Source organism: Triticum aestivum, chromosome 3B (genome assembly GCF_018294505.1).
Source record: "Triticum aestivum cultivar Chinese Spring chromosome 3B, IWGSC CS RefSeq v2.1, whole genome shotgun sequence".
Lineage (NCBI taxonomy): Eukaryota > Viridiplantae > Streptophyta > Magnoliopsida > Poales > Poaceae > Triticum > Triticum aestivum.
This window is the reverse complement of record NC_057801.1, coordinates 43957420-43963338: the sequence shown is the minus strand read 5'-3', so window position 1 is coordinate 43963338 and position 5919 is coordinate 43957420.

Below are 5919 nucleotides of genomic sequence, written 5' to 3'. Positions count from 1 at the left end.
GTCTTTGAACTCCTTGTAGTACAAGGTAGTTCATCCGTTCCTAAATATAAGTCTTTTTTACAGATTTTAATATAAATTTTATACGGAATAAAATGAGTAAATCTATACCATATGTAATCCGTATTGAAATCTTCAAAAGGACTTATATTTAGAAACAAAGAGAGTATGAGGTGTATGTGAAAAGGGAGAAGGAAAATGGCACATTTTAAAGACCTGGGCAGCAGAGGTTAGCCGTTGTCCCCATTTATGATGCCAGCGGTACTATGTACATTTAGGTCGTGGCACATTCATTTGGTCCATGCTTGCACAGTGCTCTTGCCGATGATTTCAGGAGCTCGATCTGCCAACCAAAACAACGTGGGTGCGTCTACAAACTTAGGGAAGAATCAAGGAGCTGGTAGCACTATTTGCTTTCAGACTAGTCATAGCGAGAGTAATTCCAGTAGTAACATTGAGTCCAACTAAGCAAATTTGCTTATGTAGTAATGAGTTAATAAAGAGGGAGGTAGTTTGAGTAACTTAGAGGGTGCTTGAATCCAAGGGACTTATTTTAGTCTGACTAAAAATAGTTGTTTTAAGAGGCTAAAGTTCCAAGCACCCCTGACTAAAGAGGGGCTAAAACTAGTTTTGAGACTAAAATGTTTTAGTCGGGGTACCCCTACTAAAATTTGAATTAGTCCTCTCTCTCCTCATTTAACTCCTCTCCTTTAAGGCTGGTCATAGTGAGAGTAACATAGGTAGTAATATACATGCCACATAAGCAAAGAAGATGATGTGTCAGGCAATTGATGAAGAGAGAGGCAAATAAAGTAACATAATATGTTACCATCACATAGCGCTTCACAATGCAAAATGAGTCTACAAAGCAATAAATGAAGATTTATATGTTATCACACTTATGTTACTCTCCACTGTGAAGGTAGTAACATAGACTAGTAACATGTGCGTGTTACTAGTCTAAGGTACTCCCCACTATGACCAGCCTAACACATGAAAGTTCTGGATTGGAGGGTTTGGAAGATAATAAATGCTCATTAACTTGATTTTAGTCTCTTTAGTATTTCGATCCAAACATGGGTGAGGCTAGCAAGTTTTAGTCCCACTATTTTTAGTCATGGGACTAAAACGTATCCAAGTACCCTCTTAGCTAGTTACTATAACATCACATGTCCGAGTGCAATATGAATCTATAACCTAATAAATGAAGTTTTGCATGACACCACACTTATATTACTATCCATTATAAAGATAATAACATAATCTAGTGATATGTGTACGTTACTAGTGTATGTACTCTTCATTGTGGCTAGTCTCAAGCGATACAGTCCAGGCCAGTACTCACGAACCACATGCACCGACACATTGGTATAGTTCAGTGGTCGAGCTCACTAAATTGGTGAACCTAACGACTCGAAGGTCCATCATTGTAAGAGTATATATCATTATTAATCTGCCATGCACCACCTAAGGGTGTCTCCAACGCCTACCATCAAACCTTCTGCATCCGTCCGGATCGCGGAATCCATACAACGCGCGTGTGATTTTTCTCGCAAACTGAAGACAAATGTAAAGAGGTTTGCGGGAGTCTGAAGCGCTGTCACACCCGCGTCTGGCAGCCTTGACCCACAAAAATCCCTCCTCCTCCCGTGCGTTTTCGGTTAGTGCTGCTTCAGAGCGTCAACGCCCGCATTCTTGCCTAGCCAGAGCTGATGAGACCGCTCACTAGCGTCGGCATTGAAGCGGCGCGCCGGTCGAGAGAGCGCCCCCTATGCCGCTTCCCGTTGTAATCGGTTACCGCGTGTTCAAACGACAAGACTGTTGCCCGTCCGTCCGTGTGCCGCCCACATTGATGGGACGCAGTTGCCGAGGCGTCTCCTTCGGCGCCACCTGTCCGGCCCTCCGCCGCCCACCATTGCTATTAAAAGCGGTGCCCCGGCCATAGCCAAATCATCCAACTCTGATCCCTATCTGCACCACCAGAATCCCTCCCCCGCCAGAGCTCTCTCAGATGAGCTGACATCGGACCAGAAGAAGGAGATGGTCGTCATTGATGTCGGCTGGCTGGCTGGCAGTTAGCCGGAGGACGACGATGACGTCCCAATGGAAGACCACCCGGCATCGAACCTACGCCACCCTCCTCCTCCACGACAACCCCGTCGGTGCATTGCACCTTTACATTCAGGCTCGTGCCCATTGCATGAAAATGGTGCGGGAGGAGCAGTTCTGGGAGTCGCAGGCCACCGCCGCCTACAACCACCACCTCCCCCATGAGCATGTGCAGGCCGCCGCCGTTCCATGGCCTCCCACTAACCCTCTCCAGATATAGTATGCTGAAAGGGTAAGCTATCAACAATGAATGTTCCAAGGCTCTTGTGCTCATATGATTTTTATAGTTTTGGTCTAATGGTCTTAAATATCCAAAAATCACCACTACTTCACTATCGGTTGTATGGATCAGAAATTACTAAATTATTAATCACATAATTAAATTTTGTTGGATAAAACTATAATACTGTGGCAAACCTGATATTCCGTATTTCACCAGTTTCTCTCAAATCCCTATTGTTTCCATATGCAATGAATGTAGTAAAAGTGATCAAAGAATGAATATCTAATTATGCATGGATGCAATGGTAACAACAAGAAGAAGACAACTGCGGAGGAAACTGCAATTCCATGAACTATCTTGATTTGTTCAAAAAACACTTGTATGGGAAATAAATATATGATGTTGTGTACGATAAGAACTATACTCTATGTGTACGGATAGCCCCGCCAGTTAATATGGTAGTTATTTATTCGAAGGCAGTGAATATATTAACAATTTCTTCTCTATATGCAACGATGACAATCCAGCATATTAGAGGCTAAGTGAAGTTCACGCGTAGTACAATAAGTTCTCTTATACATGGCCACCAGTTCAGAAACATTTTACCTGTAGGATTAGATGGATATTGCCAGAAAGAAATATAACTCCTTCAATGACCTTTGCTGAAGACAATGGATCTCACCATGCAAACATGAAGAATTTTACTAAAACTGGGTCATTCATGTCAATGGGAAGAGAGAGAAACATTATGCCATTCCCTGAAATAATAGTATTATATACGAAGAGAATCATAACTGATAGTACATAGAATGATTTACTAATATTATGATAAGTTCTTTGTTGATTCCATACATATAGAAAGGGAAAGCACCCTGGATAAAACTACCTGCACTAATAAGATGAGATCAGCCCTTGGACACCAACCAAAGTAATTTATAGGATACACACTCGGAAAACTCTATAGTTAATGTTTTCATTGTCTTTGATTGATCACAAACATATTTCTGCTAGATGCACCAAGACAAAGAAGCTTAGGCCTACAGTGCAATGGAAACAATTAAAACAAAATGCTTGCTGACAGCCTAGGAAAATATCAAAGCTAAACAATGTTGATTAGTAGTTCTTGCAAGTAGGCTTTTTGCCACAGATATGTTGCGAGTAAATACCAGGAAATAGTAAATACCATAGTAATAACATTGAATTGTTTAGAGCAAACTCATATTTGTAAACCTGAAGTGAAATGGACGAGAAGAAAATTAATCTTAAAGAAAAACAACGTGACGCACAATCTCTATTTTTATTCTTGAGGTTGCAATTAAGTGTTACGATGACAGATGGAAGATGGCCCAGCTCGGTGATCCTTTTGCAGCGTCCGTCCTGTATAGTTCTTTTGCGTGGTCCTCTGTCAAACCTGGAGCTGCCCTATGACTAGCTTGGTGTCTGTTTGCTTGGTTTGGGTCTTCATGTAGCTTCTCGCTGCCTCTGCCGCTCTGCGGTGTGAGGTTTTCCTATGGTGGCTTGAAGTGAAGTCGGACTCGCTTACTTGAGAAGTAATGACGCTGAAGAGACGTACACCATCAACATCGACATCAATGCGTTTGTTAGAAGTATCTTTCTTGTTTGCCTGATCGGCAGGTTGTGTTGATTTTCACTCAGTTTTCCACTAATTAATTAACTAGGACAAGAACTTTCTTTAATTAATGAAAATGGCAAGCAGCCTGCCTCATTTAAAATAAAATTCTGCGTTACAAGATTTTTTCCTTAATAAAATATCACAAAATCCACCTCCTTCCTTTTGGAAGAAGAAAAAATTAATTAGCAATTACATTGTTAGCTTGCAAACAGAAAATGGTAAGGTTATATAGAAAAATATATTAAACTCCACCTATGTCTTCTAGGCATAGCCGGTCCCAAGCCCGGGTAAAGAAGGAGGGTTGTGATAGGCTTGGCGAGCCAACGTAAAAACTAGCCAGTCCCATGAGTATGAAACCCATTTGAGCGAGAGTAGTACTAGGATGGGTGACCTCCTGAGAAGTCCTCGTGAAAGGGTTTCATGCATATCTAAGGGTTGTGATAGGCTTGGCGAGCCAACGTAAAAACTAGCCAGTCCTTTGGGTATGAAATCCATTTGGGTGACAGTAGTACTAGGATGGGCGACCTCTTGGGAAGTCCTCGTGAAAGGGTTTCATATCTAGCCTACCCCAACTTGTTTGGGACAAAAGGCTTAGTAAGTAAGTAAGTAAGTAAGTATATACAAAAATATATTAAGAAGTCAAGCAATAACGAATTTGACTAAAATAGCAAGGGTTAAATTCACTTCAAGGGGTTCACTCTGTGTGGCGTATTTCATGCACCGATAATCTACACCTAATAATAAAGGGGCTATTGCTTGTGGCGGTACGTTGCCGAAATTGCCCCCAAATTGTAAAATATTACATACCGGCAATCTATACCTAATAATAAAGAAAGCGTCTATACTGCGCTCTGCATGTTGGGAGAAGACATAACGCGCCTCTTTGGGCCGGCCCATGTCCGTGGGGCTGTTTTTTTATTTTTCGTTTTTCATCTTTTTTCTACTTTAAGTAATTTGGGATTTCAAAAAATTCCGAAATAAAAAATTAGGAATTTTCAAATAAAAATATTAATAATTTATAAATGTTGGTGGATTCAGAAAATGTTCATGATTTTTTATAAATCGCATATTCAAAAAGTGTTCATGAATTGAAACATATCCTAAAAATTCCAAAACTGTTCATGACTTACAAAAAAGTTTATTGATCCTTAAACTATTAGTTTATTCAAAAAATGATCATGCATTTCAAAAAATTGTTCTACCTATTTCAAAAAACAATTCAACGATTCTAGAAATGTTCGCCTGTTCAGGAAAAATATTTTAAAAAATGTTCACAAATTTTTATAAAGGGGTCGCAAATAGCATAAAATGTTCATGAGTTCAAAAAACGTCCATGATTTAATAAAATGTTTGAAAAACTGTAAATGTTCACATATTTGAAAAAAAATTCATGATTTCAGATATGTTCATGAGTTTAAAAAATGTTCATGATTTTCAAAATTGTTCACAATTTAATGAAATAAAAGTGATAGTGTATCGCGGTGATGCTGCAAAATGTGGTCATGGCTATTGGATATTATGTTTTCTTTTCGCCCGTTGCAACACACATGCCGTTTTGCTAGTAGGACCAAAACGAATATGTGTACTGAAACAATGCCAAAACATTGATGAATATGTGCTCTTATCCATGTTATGAAGTGAAGCACAAAACAACAATTCCAGTGTTTGTGCAGAATGTCAATCTAGCTTCTTGGCTTCTTTCATGAGGGTTATTTGCCATGATATGGATACAAAACTAAAGATTCAATCAGAATCACAAGAGGATATTAATTCACTATTCTATGAAGTAAATGACAAAAAAAGTTTACAAGACGGAGGAAGTGATCGATCTAACTGCTCCCTCGTCACCGAGGGCAGTAACGTCGTCGCTTCTCGAATTCTCCCGTATAGGTTTGCAGTGCACCATGATGATGCAATTCCTTCGGACAGCTGTGACATTTTTTTAGGCTTGGAAATT